Source organism: Parasteatoda tepidariorum, chromosome 3 (genome assembly GCF_982258835.1).
Source record: "Parasteatoda tepidariorum strain Cologne lab strain chromosome 3, Ptep-v5.0, whole genome shotgun sequence".
Classification (NCBI taxonomy): Eukaryota; Metazoa; Arthropoda; class Arachnida; order Araneae; family Theridiidae; genus Parasteatoda; species Parasteatoda tepidariorum.
The window spans coordinates 80,698,750-80,716,049 of NC_141757.1; the positions used below are offsets into that span (position 1 = coordinate 80,698,750).

The 17,300-nt window shown below is 29.5% G+C and overlaps 1 protein-coding gene across 2 annotated transcripts in view; it reads right to left on the reverse strand.

The window, feature by feature from the left end:
- The window catches only part of LOC107450889 (neural-cadherin-like), a 301,833-nt gene that overhangs the window by 146,576 nt on the left and 137,957 nt on the right, over nt 1-17,300 (reverse strand).

Sequence of the window (17,300 nt, forward strand, 5' to 3'; positions counted from 1 at the left end):
TCAGTTCGGAAATAGGCTGATCTTAGTAGACAGAGAAATTACAGAATCGCATAATCCCATGCATAGTGCTCACAAATATGGAGAGAATGAAGCTGGCAAGGGAAACGAGGATTAATGAATCGCCCTATCAGTGAGCTATATGGGTGTACACAAAATCCTTAAACATGTAGGTCACAAGTAGGCCGTTTTATCTCGAATTGAGATGAAAACCCAGCAAATAAACATACATGACACTAAAAAAAATATATAATAGTTTAAACTATTCTAATTATATTAATTTAGGAGTCAGTTAAACCATATTCATATTTGCTGTATATGTAAATTATAGTATTATAATATATTATAACATTATAAATTAAATTTAAAACTGGAAAATAAATTGTAGTTTCTCAGTTTATATATGTATATATATTACTCAGTTTTCATATTGTTATAATATATATTACGTAATTATAGAATTTCGTAAATTTAATCGCACAATACTGCGGTTCAATTTGAATTGAAGTTTGGTTAAAATGCAAGTTTTCATAAATTTGCATCTTATCATGGTTTGACATTGAACTGGTTTTGCTGTCAGAATATCTTAGATTCCAGTTTGAAAAATCGATTTATTGAGGGGTAAAAATAGGGTCAGACGAAAAAGTAGGACAACTGGTTGAAAATCTTTTACAGAGTGAGGGAAAAAAAAACAAACTTGGTCCTATCCATTGGCGAACAATGTCTTCGCTCAAATAGAAATATAAATGAAATAAAGAAAAGAGTAAACAAGAAAAAAAAATTTGTTGTTCAGATTTATTGTACCGCTAACGAAGCAAAAGGAAAGTAGGCCAAACTTTCGTTTAGTTAAGAGCTGATTAACTGATTTCTCATAAAATATAACGAAAAAGAAGTACCGAAAGCTGCTTTTTGAATCACAATTAGAAATTTAACTTAGTTTTTTCAAAATCGATAGAATCAGAGGATACGTCTTTTCAAGAATCTGAATCAGTTCAAAAAGTTATTGCCCGATACAGTTCAATACCGTTCCTAAAATAATAGGTAATTTTGGGTCATTAAAAATTTGAAACGTAGTAAGAAATTTGTTCACATAAAATTTTTAATATAGTATTGACTGGAATTTAGTTGTTCCCGTGCTTAACAGACTTTACATTAAAAAGTAAAACATTGGAAAGTAGTTAAAACAGAAACTATTAAGAGGTCGGAAGCTATACCAGGAGAGAAGCTTTTCACCGCAAATTCTATTTCAACTCCATAACTAATTTAAAATGTAAATGAAATAAAAAGTAAGTTCAAACAAGCGTAGAGCAGGTCATGAAGTTTCAATTGCAGAAAAAAAAGTTCAAAATATCAAAATGCAGTTACATTATACGAAGAGACTCCATTGCGGAATTCTAAATTATCTTTCCATAATTTGTTTCTCCCATGGATATGGAGTCCTCTTAGCTTGCGGTACGACACCATGTTGACGATATAAATATATAGTTGAAATATACGTATGAACAGACAAATTTATCAACAGAAACAGATTCATAACAGAACTTTAAGGCAAGTTTAAATTAAACTTTGAGCTTTTTTTCACAAGTTACATTGGTTGCAATAGCAGAGGTAGACATCAATAATATTTCTCAACCTAAAACAATCTCAATCTCAGTAGCATGTTTACCGACTTTTAACAAGTTATAGATAGCTGTTTGCTAGCACATTTTAGATCAAATCAATTTTGTTTTTAACATTCTGAAAACATATATTCTTTAGTGAATGTGTAGATCTTAAGATATAAATTGCTTTCGAAGAATCACTCTGAGGAGGAGGTAAAAATATTGGAAGTAAACCAAGATAAGAACAAAAATTTGTTTAACAAGAGAAATTGGCAAAACAAGAACGAGAATCAATTTTCCATTAAGAAGCATAACCGTTCAAGAAATACCTAAGAAAAAGAGAAACAACACTTAAAGGATAAACAGAAAAAACTAAAATGGGGGCTAGCAGAGTCCAATCAATCTTGGGAAAGTATCCAACCTGCTACTTACAGGGCTTTTCCAACAAGCGGCTCGTTCCGGACAAGTTCCTAAGACTTTCCTCTGCGCAGTTAACTCAATCCCTGTTCTTTGCGTGTTTTCTCCTCAGGCATAAACTTTTTAAAAACAATGTAACAAGAAGGGGAATATATATATATATATTCACGATAAAATGGAATGGTTGGAGGACCGGAAAACAGGAAGTTTGATGCAGAAAAGCAAAGCCCGAACAGCAAAAAAATAGAGACTATATTTTCGAGAAACAGGAGGGATAAAAAGAAATTTCTTACAAATGAGATGACTTTTTGTATACATTTTGTAGATCGAATCTTTCTACTTTTAGCTAAAGATTTAACTTCGATTTTTTTTTCTTTTTCTCTTTAACTACTTTGTTCGATAAATATTCCGAACTCATATGCAAATTCAGGAAAAAAATTGTAAAACACGGAACGTGATAAAACATTTTTTCCCTTTAGCTAAAGGGGAGTTTTTTTTTTCCTTAAAAAAAAAAAAAAGGTCGTACTTTTATACAAGCATAAATTTGATTCACCTAAAAGAAATCATAAAGCAAAAACTAAATTAAAAAGAAGAAAAAAAATGCAGTCTAAATATTCTTGAAGGACCATGGAGTTGTATTGTTGTCACCATGGAGTTGTATTGAATTTACCGGCGGCTATTCCGAAATTGCTTTAAAAAAAACTAGTCTTTAATCCTATATTTAAACAGTTTTAGGTTTTAAAAAAGTGGAGTACTAAACGTTTATTAACTGAAAGATTACTCTCAATTTCAAAATAATAAAAAAAGCAGAATACATAAGCATAGGCGATTTAACAGAGCCTTAATATATTTAACAAAAAAAAAAAAACCTTTAAAAGTTTTTTATCTGCTTTTTACCTTCAACTTAAAAATATTTGGCTAATACCTTTTAATTTCATAGCAAATTTCTAAATTAATGTGCTGCTTACGAGACTTTTTCGTAGAAGAAGAATACAAAAATTAAAATTTAATTTACAAAGTTCAACGATAATTTAAAATATAGTGCAAAAAAAAAATTAAAAGACTTCACGTGTAATAAATTAAAATCAATATACATTTTTAGTTATGAATAGAAAGAAGAAAAAAAAGTAAATATTAAACAAATATGAAGAGAAGATGGAGAAAAGCCCCTTGTCGTAAAACAAATTGCTTTCCCGCAATACGAGAAAGAGAGAACGAAGAAGTGATGCTCTGAGGGAAAACTTCAGATATTAGGTGCAGGGGTCAAAAGAATTCAAACAGATCGCGAACAAACGAAAAAATTTTATAACATGCAAATTGTTCGACAAAGAATCTGAATACTTACTTTATTTTGCACTAAAAACTGTTCTGATTAGAAATAAATTTCTGCCTTGAGTGTTTTTTTTTTCTTCTTGTGGAAGTAAGCATGCAAAAATAAAAAGCTTTGATTTTTATTTTAGTTATTTAAACCCTAAAACCAAATTTTCTTATAAAGCAAAGTACTAGTTTTAGGGAATAAATTATATTCTGTCTGGATAAATACTTCTTTTTTAGTTTTTACACCGACTTCCACAGCTGGCAATATGAAAAATAAAATAAAAATACATATTTTACGAAGCAATATAAATTTTATGCAGACGATTGGATGATATTAATATTTTAGGCGAGGAAAATTGAGAATTTTCATAGTTAATAAAATATTAAAGCAATATAGCAGTAGTAACTATAACTTTACTATTTTACATTTATAATTGATATTAAAAAAGACATGAATGTAAAAAATGTTTCTCATAATGCTTTATTATATTTTTTGAACTCATAATTCTGAATAGATATATATACTGATTTAATTTTGGATAGTTACAACAGATATTTTAATTTCTTACACAAAAGCTTCAAGCTGATTACAACAGTATAGTTTGCGTCATTATTTAATAGTAATACTTATATAATTACGCAAGTAAACAGAGTAATAAAAAAAAAATTTAGATACCGATTTCCTCCGAAACTTTAAAAACCACGTTAATCAAGAACCAAGAGAAATTCAGATTAAATTAAGCGACCAAGAGAAACTGTAAAATTCATGTAGAGTTAACAGTTAAACATTCCTTATTTCAATCTTAAGTAATCTCATTAAATTACAATGAATCAAGTTAAGAAAAGAATCAAATACAGCAGCTTTCACACGAAATAAGCGGAAGGACTGGGAATAAACTAGAGCAAAAGCAGATTCGTCGAATTGCAGTAGAAGATCTAGGAAGCGTCCTAGTAGTTAGTCAAGAAACAGCTTCGAATAGTTCGGAGGGATTAAAAATCAATATCCGTCTATCTGCGCTACCCGGAGTCCTGAGTTCGTTGCACAGATCAAATGCTCAGAGCAAATTGATATTTCATGAGGATAATAAAAAGGAAAAAAAAAGTTCGGGAAAAAAATGGAAAGCAAGGAAAGAACGATAAAATAGCGAACTAGAAATAACGAAGTGACTATAAATTCTACAATAAATCTTCTTGTTTAGATAAATCTCAAAGAAAAAAAAATAAAATCTGACCATTTGTTTAAATAGAAACATTAAATTAAAAGGAAAAAAAATCTAAAGAATCTAAAAATCCAATCTTTAGATAAAAATACATCTAATCACATTAATCTGTTATTAATGTGAATTTAATTTATTTTATTTTATATATTTATAACCGTCGATGAACAGCCACCCAATTTAGAGTTCACAACTATCAATGTTCAACTCCGTAGCCCAATAATTTTGAACATAACTCAGAAGACAAGAGATCAAGCAGTGATTCTCTTGAATTATCAACTCCTAGAAATTTGCCTTTGTGGAGGATTTTTTGATGAAACTAACCCAAATTTGCGTTACATGGAGGGAAAAAGCCTGACGGCAAGGGGACTCTAGCCCATGATCTGTCTACCACTGAAGATATTTCAAGTGAGCACAGTGGTCTGTGGGAGCCGGGTGCAAAAAAGTTTCAATTGTTATAATTTTAGACATGATTGCCATCTTTAAAATGATGTAAAAAAATTTTTACATTGAAATTCAAAAATTCTCCACAATAATTAAATTAAAAAATGCGTAAAAAATATTTTGTAAAAGTTAATTTTTACGCGGAATTATCTTTGGACAAACGAATTTTATAATTGTGTGCAAAAATTTTTCAATTTGTTTAAAAAGTTCGAGCTATGGTGAAATACTCAAAAAAGTAAAATTAACATTAAGGATTCTAAATTTTGAACCACTCTTCTGACCAAAATATTGGGACCCTATTTCCCTGTCTATATTTTGGGGGTCAGAAATCCGAATCCGTCGAAATTCAAAGAAAGTACGTTTTCGTGCATGATTTTGAAACTGAAAACATCGTTCCCCTATCGAACTAATAAAATTCAGTTCTAGAACGTGCATATTCGAAGATTAAATTAAAGGTTATTCGGTGTTGTTCGTTTTTTTTTTTTTTTGTTTGCAACCAAATTGATTATCATTTTAACCATTAATTAACCATTTTAATCTTCATTTATAGAACCATGTATAAATCTTCCGAATAATCTGTAAAAGTTGACAGACCAGAAAAGATATATCAGGGATCTGTCCAGGTTTTTCTGAGAGGTACCTATTTCGTGAAAATTTAGACATAATTTGTGAAAAATTAAAAATTACATTAAAAATCAACAGGAAAATATGACAAAAATATGGATTTATAGTTTCTTACGGGATACAAAAATAAAATTTTAAGAAAAAGTATTTTGTGAAACTACCGTTTTTCCTAAAGTTGAATTTGTAAAGGTACCGCTAAACGGTAGTAAATTTGGCCTGGACAGACCCTTGTAATACATATTGCAAAAGCAAATTATGTATTAATTTTTTTCTTTTTTTGTTTTAGACAACATGTCAGATGGGTACTTATACTCCAATGGAAACAAGCATTTCACTCAGAATAAGAAGCTCTTTAACTAAAACAACACACTCGCGACATAAAGCTCTCGTTTTCAGTAGGAATACATACCACCTGGAAAATATTCTGAGTGACTCGATCCACATGCCATTGCTTAATGCAAAGATATGCCTCCAGCTGCACCAGCTTAAACAGAGATGGGAGAGGTCAAATATTTCCCATTATGGAACAAACCTCTGTTATCTCAATGTAGTGAGACTCTCTCGGGACATCCTATGTTGTCCGGATAATATCTTAAAATTCTGGACAAGAGGAAAACAAAGGAATAACTGGAATCTTTCATCGATCGAAAAGATGGCCTTCATCAGACAACGAAGAAACACAAAACGAAGGTACAAACAACATTTCGCAGTTGTTACGCAAGGGCACATTTGGTATGGTCTCGGGGTTAATGGACCAAACAAGAGTCCCTCGGAATTATCACGCCCCACTGCTTGGAATCATGGGCACGTACTGGTAATACGTCACTGAACTAGTAGAGATTTGTGTCTTAAAAAAAAAGTACAGTTAAAGAACTTTTAGACAAGACGAAAAATGTATAGAGGTGATTCTATTTAATCCCAAGAAAACTTCGCCAAACCTTTCAAGAATATTTTTATCAAAACGAAATTGGGTGCCTAGGGAGGCCACCGTTAGGAGTAGGTTTCGAAATGTTAAGAAATGGCATTTATTTTGTCAAAGTAAGCGACGAGTGTTCATAGTAAGTTCGAGTGGGAAAAAAAAATCATAATTCCAAAATATTTGAAAAGTATCAAAAGGACTTCTTTGGAATTTCCATATAAATTTTATGCTTTTCAGTTTTAATGAAAAATAAAATGAATAATAATGCAGAAATGTTTGAAAAGCACTAAAAAGACCTTTTTAGACACACACACACATATATATATATATATATATATATATATATATATATATATATATATATATATATATATATATATATATATATATATATATATATATATATATATATATAATGGTTTTAAAGCGATCTAACCAAACATTAAAAATTAGAACAGAAAAAAGAAGTGAGAAACAATAAAACTTTAAAAACTTTAAAACCCAAAGAACTAACAAAAATTTTTTACATCGCTTAATTAAAAAAAAAAAAAATAATAATACATACAAATCTTCAATTTACTAACGATATCTAATTAAATGTGATATTTAAAATAGTAGAGGACGGAAATTCCGTTGATTTATTCCAAGAAAAGAGATCTACCTAAAACTTAAATACTTTTACAAGAAAATCTAATGAGTTAAAAAAAAATCATTTGCGAATCAAAACAATTATTTTATACAAGAAGAAAACATGAGCAATTGAAAACCGAGTAAACATTTGGAGCTAAAGAAAAACTTCTTATTTTAAGAAAAAAGTTTGAGAAAAGAAAATTTTAATTGGAAGAGGGATTATTTTTTGTTAGAAAAAAATATATATAATCATTATACTTTATTTTAACTTTCTAAGTTTGTACGACATTATTAAAAACACAATCTTAATATAAGTTTCTGTGGAACTATATTTCAACAATTAATTTTAAGTAAAGAAAATCTCATAACTTTTAATTCAATTTAAAACTCATTTTATCAATCTAAAGATTGATAAAATGAGTTTTAAATAGATTGATAAAATGAGTTTTAAATTGATTGATAAAATGAGTTTTAAATTGATTGATAAAATGAGTTTTAACTTGCTAAAGCAAACATTTTCAAAATGATGTACTTCATTTTAAATAATAATAAAAAAATAGTATTTGAATAAGGTAAAGATACGTCAAATTTCGAAGGAAATATGTGTTTGAAATAAATAAATCCACAATTTAAAAAAAAAATCTTCATTTTCTTAAAGCTTGTATCAAAATAATCACAAGATATGAATCTCACTACCTATTTTCATTAATTTTTTTAAAAAAAAATTCTCAAAAACCTCAATGGTAACAAATGATACTTTTTACTTAACATTTATGTAATTTTGTAAATCACACTAGCAAAAAATATATTTTGTAAAACTCAAACGACTTTTCGAATTTTCATTATAACTATTCAAATTGAAGTTTAAAAAAGAAGAAACACATAAAACTTTGAAAAGCGAAAATCTATAACTATTATTTACTCGAGGCACAAGTACTGAAGCAAAAATATGCCTAGTACAAAGAAATCCCAAAATTACACTTTTTACTGGTTCATGCCATTTCTAACCTTTACAAAAATCGCTAACACAACTATGGTAAGTTAAAATCATTAAATAAATACCTGTTTACTTTTTTTGTTGTCTTTTCTTAAAGTTTAAAGTATTAAATTTAATACAACGAAAAAAATAAACAATCAATCAAATTCATAGTTAATCTACTGACTAAAGAGCAACTAAGTTACAATACACTGAACCAAGTTAAAATTACTAAGTAACTTGTATCGAACAAAGGTTCCATTATCCGGTCACTTAGTAAGTTAAGTTATATGAATTAGAGCAACCACTGTACACATTTGACACTGCTGCCTAAATCCCCTATCGTCATCGAGTCAATATGTACCTCAAATGGGTATGGCATAAGGACCAGGTAATTACCAGACGTTCTGATCAACAATCGATGGTTGAATTTATAGTCTTCGAAGTCCAATTTCCGCCCCCTACTTCGTGATATGTAACATTTCAAGCGATGGGCGAAGAAGCCATCGATGTCGGGCGAGCATATTAAAGGCGGGTACATTCTGAGATGGAACATTAATAATCAGAGGCAAAGGAACACTGAATCTCACTTAGAATATCCAAGGGAAAATATGCTTTCTTTTTGCGCTAATAAGGCCGGTGAAAGATGGTGATGGAATTTTTGAGAGAGGTTAAGTTTGTCGATACTCGTTGCGACTATCCGCTTTAGCAAAATGAGATTAACGGCGCTTTGCTAGCTAATTGCCTGTTAAGCTCACTAAAATTTCGGCAGTCAACTAAGGAGGGTGTTGAAAATGTAAATGGGGCATCAAAGTTTGGGAAGAAATATTAACTTACTGTTTACTAAAACAATGTGTTAAGATTCTAGATGTTAGTACAACAGCTACAAGGCTCTAGAAACGTTAAATAGAAAATGACAGATATACAATACAAAATAGACAGAGTAAAATAAAGCTTCAAAAATATTGGAAAAAAAAACATAAGATATAATTAAAGATGTATTAAAATATAATTTTAAACAGATCGAAGAAAAAAATATCCGAAAAAGAGGGAGATGAACAGACGAGAACTGTCTAACCTCTTAGCATCTTTAAAGTTAGGTAAATGACAATTTTAATTTTAGTTGACTAATACCTTCGTTTTGTCAACCAATTATATGCTAAGTAATTGCTAAATATAAAGAATTTGTTTATTTCGCATCTTTAAAACACATGAGTTTCAAGAAATAACGGGAAAAAAAGGGAAGTCAATTAGAATCTTAGATAACAATTTAGAAATCTCTTTACAAATCGCTTTGGAAGTGATTTTAATGAGTAAAACTATACTGTATTCATTGCCAACTTATTCTCTCACAGCATTTTAGTTTCAGGATGAGGTTTACATGAAATCGAGACAGACTTATTTATCGAACTGATTGCCCCCCCCCCAAAAAAAAAAAACAATTAACCTCACTCCACTCACTCAAAAAGCGGGAAATGAAAAATATATTGCCGCTGATCGATAAAACACATTTTTTATACTATTAACCAGCGCAATTTGCAACAAACAACTTTCAAAAATATTTCGAATAAAACAAACAAGCTTACACATTGTAACGGAAAATTGATACATTTCTCAACAGATTTGTAAGCTTCCAGCAATAATTTAAAAGCCTTATTTTTCAATATTTTTAACGACAAACACTTATGCGTGGAGATGAACGATGAAAAATAGCTGCGGTACACGGTCTCTCCCAACAACAACCAAGACAACAACAACTGTTAACTTGAGACGTATTACTAGATGAAAATAAAAAAAGGAGAGAAAGAAAGTTCCAAGATTAGGCGAACAATTAATGAGAAAGGAAGGCGACTCGAAAGGCATTCAGGTTGATTAGCAACCAATCTGTTGGGCGAATGTTAACAGCAAACAAAGCTTTTCTTCCCTCAAAATGTTCGATACTCCCCCACACGAAAAATCTGAGAAGCCAATTTAAAAGTTAGAGTCGGCGATCATTAATAACTATCCGAGTCGGAAAAGGCTTTCGGCTATATTTATCTGCACTCTTTTCGAGGCAATTAAGAAGCATCGACAGCAAATTAGCACGAGAACGAGAGTAATTTTTCAGCTTTTGCGGTTGAATAACGTGACTTGGAAGACTAATGACTCGAAAGAAGCAATTTATACCGCCCATTAAAATGCCCGAGAAGAGTACAACTATTTGAAAAAGGTGATTTAAAAAGAAAAAAAACCACTGTCTTAACGGGGAAGATGCACAGCATTTTCCATGGAAAGCAACCACTTAATGCACAAGCAAAACCGATGAAAGAAAAACTGTCATCTTACAATGTTATTCGAGAATGAGATCAATATTAACATGACACGTTTAAAAATACTATTTAACAAAATTTGTAGAAAAGGATTTCTTTCTTTGTTTTTAGATGCCCTGAAAATTAAGTAATGACACAAAATTTGACTTCGGGAGAAAATACCTAACGGTATTAAACTGATTTCCTATTTATTGAACTAATAATAATATATATTTTTGGCACTAAAAAAGAAAGAACTATTTTCTTGACCAGAGTAAAAGCTAATAATGATTTAAAAAAATACAGCCCATGAAAAAAGTACAGAGCCGATGTTTAATTGGTCCAATGGCACAATATATGTAAATCAAAACGAGTAGCAAGTTATTAGAAATTATTAATTACTACTTTTTAAAAAAAAAATGACAATGTTTTACTATTCTAAAGAGCTAGAAAAAGTGCAGAAAAAGCCTTGTATCTCCAGATAAATAAAATAAAAAGTTATACAAAAGACTAATTCATTTATTTTGTGTCCTAAGTGGGGCTGATAATTAACTCGCTTAAACGTGGAAAATTTAGAGCGAATTTTTTAATAATGCTGTAAAAGAGGGTACACGCAAACGATTGACCTTGTTGGTTAAGTATCGGATTGATCTCTAAACTTTCTATAACTTTCCCGCAAAGGCAAAATTCAGAATTTTTCCCTGAGGCTATTTTTTCCGTTGTATGATGTCACGCTACTTTCTTTTTAGGAAAGCCAAATAAATAAATAAAATAAACAAATAAAATAAACAAATAATAAAGTACATGATGGAAATATTAAAGTGATTCTAAAAAAGTTTTAACCGTCAAAATAAATCAGAAAACCTTTTACCCAAAGCTGTAGCAACCTCATTTGTAGCACAATGAAAACTTAAATGAGATTTATATTCGTAGATATTACGATACTACACTTAGAAACAGATCGAGAGATCGGCCAAGAAACATCTGCTATTAATTATATACATATACAAAATGAAGAATATAAAAGTTGAAAAGTAAAACAATAAAACAGAAATAATTACAAGCCACAACAGCGTCACGCTACCGTGTTTGTCAGTGCTTTCCATTTTTGTTCTCTATTTTGTGGATATTTATTATTGTGTAGTGTTTTAATGCTGCTTGGATTATTCCTGCTTTTCTATCATGTAATTTGTTTTGATTTACATTTTCTTCAAATATATACATATAAATATACATGCACTAGTTTAAAAGGAAGAAAAAAACAATCTCTTTCACTAATTGCTGCTTACATTTGCTATTTATCTACATTAACGATAATTCAGGACTAAAATGCGGACCTTAAATTACTCTTGTAAATCCATTACTGCATAAGTTGTTTCATATAGCATACGCGGTTGAAGGATTTACTGAATCAGAAGTAAAAGGGATGACGATAGACAAAGAGAGTCAGGCAAGACAAAATTTTAATCAATCATTTTTAATGCTCCAAAACTCTAGCCAGGCAAAGTCTTAGATGGAAGGAAAATTAAAATCACAGAGGTGAAAAAAAAAATGGTAGAAAAGAGAACTTCGTATTTCTAAGAGCCACAGACCATCTTCAAGAGGTAATTAAGAAGAAAGTAATTAGTCCAAAATACCATTTAGTCATTCTGATTAAACTCTCTTTTATAAATCCTTGCTTTGGCTATCAAGTAAAGGAGAATCGGGATTGGAAGAACCAGTGATTCAGTCCAAATCCCCAAAGGCTCCAGTGCGCCTTTTGTGTAATGCATCAATTGTCTGGAGTACACCAAATGATTTAGAGGAGAAAAAAATTTACAAAAAAAATATCATTTTTATATCAGGATGGTATAAATTGATGAAGGAAAAAAAATCTAATGAAGCATTACGTTACATTTATATTGATTTCTTTTTCTTAGTAACATAAAAACATTTACAAAAAAAAAAAAAAAAAAAAAAACATTTTGTTAACGCAATTCTAAAAGCCTAATTGGAGAATTTTATGAAAATAAAGGCGATCTTATTAAAATAGATTGTTTTTCAATCTAATAATTAACAAAATTTGATCATTCTTCTCTGTAATGTGATAATATTACTCTCTGTTAGTAAACAGTATAGTAATTTCGTTAGAGATGGAAAATATAGCACGAATTCATTTTATATTAAATTAAAAGATCTATGATTATGAAGATACAATGATTTTTTTTTATTATTATTCAATATATGCGTAGTTAAAACTTTAAAGAGATGGCAATGTCTGCTAATTACGAAACATTTGAAACGATTGTTTATTAAGATTTTGATACCTTCAATTTAAATTTGTAATTCATGAATACTTCTGATAACTGCTTTAATCGAAGGTTTGTTGTTAATTCCTACAAAATGTGAACCATGCTATCATTTATTGCGTTGTGTATTAAAAAAATAACAAATAAATCGTGTATCATTGCGGTAAAGCATAAAATACTTTACTTCAAATACAGCGTATTGTTTGATAAAATTAATACTTTAAGTCGATTTCAAATCATATGTATTAAAATAGAACTGAAAGAAATTGCAATGAGAATAAAAATAAAAAAAATATGCGTCCCCCCCCCCAAAAAAAAAGAAAGCAATCAATTAAAACAATTTCACAAAAAATTAAGTGCTTTTTTTTTCCAAGGTATATTATAGTTTAAGTAGAAAAAAAATTATTTTGCGTAAATGTTCCTTTTTTAGTTTGGAAAAGTATTTTTTCAAGGTAATGCGACCAATATTTTGCACACATACACCTATTTTTTTCTTTTCTTCCCGAAGAGCGAGGAAAAGAAAAACAGATTAAAAATTAACGAACAGAACCGGAAGAAATAAATAAAAGAAGGAATAAGAAATGCACAAAATGCGGCTTTTCCCAATCATAATTAATGCATTACTAATTGAGTTTGTTTGAAATAGTTCTTGATGGCTTTTTCCTCGCGACCCAACTCAGCCGTATATAGATGGAGCGGAGAGGGGAAATATTAACACAATGTTGACCGGTGACGAGTTAATTCTTTTCATGTCCAAGCGTTGTTGACCGATGACGAGTTAATTTGTCATCGGTCAACAACGCTCGGACATGAAATCAATATTTAGAATGTTTTGCTATAATTCCATATTTATCGACAAAATAATAACCGGTGGCATGACATAGTTTCTGTGTAAATTTGTCGTTCAACAAAGTGTTAAGTATGCCTTTAATCATTTTCATTAAATTTTCACGAATAAACTTATGATGGATAATTACTCTCTCTGTATTCGGCAGTGCCATTTGAAAACATGTAAAATAGTCGACGTCAAAATACAAATGGAGATAGATAAGCAGGCATTCTGACATATAATTTCTTTATGGAATTTCAGGGTAAGATAATTTTTTGCATTAATTAAGTCTGTTTTTGCCAGTTAAACGAATAATAAAAGTATTAATGAGAAAAAAACTGAAAATAAATGCTTATTATTAAATTAGATAACTAAAATTACTAACTGCATAACTTATTGCTTAAAATTATAGCGAAAAAATACACAGCGCTATTTCTCTGAATCTAATAACCCCTAATCCCACTTTTTTCGTTAAAAAAAGTTAATATGACAACATAAGAAGAATGCTTAATCATCACTAAGTTTGTCAAAGGAAGAAAAAAAAAGTGAAAAACAAAATAATTTTAGGTAAAAATAAAAATAACCTAAAATACACAGAGAATAGAAGTTTTTAAACATAATTAATTCATTGAGTTATTAACGTTGAGATGCCACAGTAGCAACACTAATCGAAAACAAATAGTCTCCAGCTACTCAGCTTGAATTATAAAGCTACAGAGAGAGGAAGGGACAATTTTCAATACACAATTTAATTTCTATTAAGTCAAAATCATCAATTACAAGTAATACACCCTGCAGAATTTAAGAACGAGTTAACCATGAATTCACGCTTGAAACGTCAAAATTTTTCTGACCATTTTCAGGTTTAAAGACAAAATATTTCTATCGTCCTAAAAAAAATAGACTTTTGGAAACTTTTGAGTTAAGTAAACTGAAAGTAGCACTTGCCGTGAGTAAGTTACAAGATATATTAGCATTTTAAAAATAAAGCACAATTCCTAAGGCGTTATGATCGTGAACTGGCAACAGCAATGTTAAATAGTATTAGGATAATAAACAACAATATATTTTTTTATTAAAACAGATCAGTAAGTGTTCTTGTACACTATCCAATTCAGTCAAGACTAAAACTGTAAGTATTTGAATCTTTCGATTAAAAATATTGAATGGCTTATATTATGAATGAAATGAAAGATATGAGTCACCGTAATCTCATTTAACAATCAGAAGCGAAAAGAATGTTTCAATTTTAATGAAATGGCACTAGGATTTATAATCAGGAATGTCTACAATAGGGCGAAATACGTGACTACAGGGCATTAGTGAGAATTTAATCACCCATTAGAAGGCTGTTACACTATTATACACCATTAAAAGCGATCGTAAAATTTTGTGAACATTAAACACATTTGCTATAAAGAAAAGAGATAGGGGAAAAAAGAAAAAAAAGAAGCCTTAGCGTTTAAGATCATTAAATTTAAAAGGGCCGACATACGACTACGATACGATTGCATAACCGGCTCAACTTAAATTGTTTAACAACCTGAAAATTTTACACTAATTCATATATATATATATATATATATATTTTTTTTGAAAACCAAGACAAATATGTTGTTACATAATATAGGAGTTCATTTTGTTGATAATAAATAATTATAATGAAAAAAAATGTGTTGCAGCCGCTAGTTTGTATAAAAAAAATTTTTTTTTACAAAGATTTCAATGCGAAGAGGCTGTGAACGTTTTTATGATGCAAAAGAGAAAGAACAAAAACAACATTTATTATTGCTGGTTAAATGCATAGAAATAACTTTCAGAAGTGCAAACGTAAAGAATTTTCAAAATAAGTAAAATGTATTATTTATATTTATAGAACGATATGCAACACTATCTTCACCGCTAACTTGTCAGAGAAATTTTGCTATTTTTACATTTTGAATAAAAATTCTATTTGTAATTCTAAATTTTTGTATTTTTTTTCATTAAATATTCCCATCTTCTATCATTAAATATTCCCATCATACACCTTTCAGAAACAACATATTAAACGCAAGTAACATTTTAAATAACATATATATATTTTTAAAAAAATTTCGTAACTGTAAATATAATCAAATGAAAACTATTTTTGAAACTTTTAGAAGACCTTGCGGGAATTATAAAAAAAAATTTTAAGTTGAAATTTTGCGGGTCTTAAGTATACGAAATGAAATTTTTTAGGGGGGGAGGGTAAAAATTAAAAAATAGAATTTTGCTTTGGTGGGGGGCAGACACTCTATAATGCTTTGAAAAAATGTAACAGAATAGAATTGAAAAACCCCTATGGAACTAAATCAACGTTCTTTAACATGCAAAACTTGATAACATCAATTATCAAAAAAATTCTTGGAAAAGAAAGAGTAAGTTCTTGATTTTTAAGTTAAGTTCCTTATAAAGTTATTACAACAGTAAACATCAAACACAAAGTATTCATCCCAAGTTGCAATTTTTCAATAATATTTTGCATTTTTATATTAAATGTCATGAAATCAATTGAAAAATCATAGAAATCCTGCGTTTCATTTTTCAGTTTCAAAATTTGAAACATTTAAGATGCAAAATAAAAATATATTAATAAAAAATATAATTATATTATACTAGATAAAAACTTTGGTTACTTTAATTTTATTAGCATTTATCAAAGCATTTCAAATATTATTAACATATAATTCAACAAATTTAACACATTCCTTCCTTATAGATATTGCGAAAAAGTACATTGAAATAGGACTTTCGAATACTAATTGTTACTATTTTTTCTTCCTAAAAAAATATTACAAAAATAATTTTTGTTAAATTTCTGTATAAATTTTTAGGCATAAACCATAACCTTAAGATTTAGGCACATATATAAAACTGTACTAGAAAATTGACGCTAGGCATTAATGGGTTAAAGTCAAAATTGTAAGTTAATGCACTAGCATTGATATAAAATGAACCCATAATAGCTCATGACTTAGAAAAAATTATTTACCTATCATCTACGAAATCAATTGACTCTTTCGAAAAATAAGAAAACAAACATAGGGAAAATAGAAAATAACGCAATCATTTTGATCACAACGATGCATCATACAGTTCAATCGTTGATCAGGTAAATATGCCACAAAGAAAATCAAAATATATGAGAAAGATCTCAAATCTTTTTTTTTTTTTTTTTGGCCACGGTTCAGAGACGAAAGACATAAAAGATTATTCACTACCACCCTGGCAAACAGAAATTCGATTAAGTTCCTCGCGATATCCAGAGAGGGGAAAAAAATCCTTGCACAAAGCTGTCAGAAGAGGAAAAGCAAAGCTAAGACAGACTAAGCCACCTGGGACTTCTTGTATCAATTCTAACACCTGAATCGATGGGGATACACGAATAAAATCAAATCCAACCTTTCACTGATTCATTGTCTATCTCTGGTCTCGAGAGTTTCGCAAACCGCCTACACAGAACAACACGCATTCGATGCTTTACATATCTACACCTTCACCAGACAAAACAAACTTAATTACAAATTATTTATTCAAACATGCACATAATTTATAACGAGGAGATTATTATTTGATGTTTAAAACGTTGTCTAGAACTGCATTCACCGCAATATACATTTATAGAAAACTGTGAAGTAAAAACGGTGATGGCAGGTAAAATATTTACGAAAATGATGGCAACAGCTTTTAAAAATAATTCTAGATTATGTCGTGAATATGTATCTTATT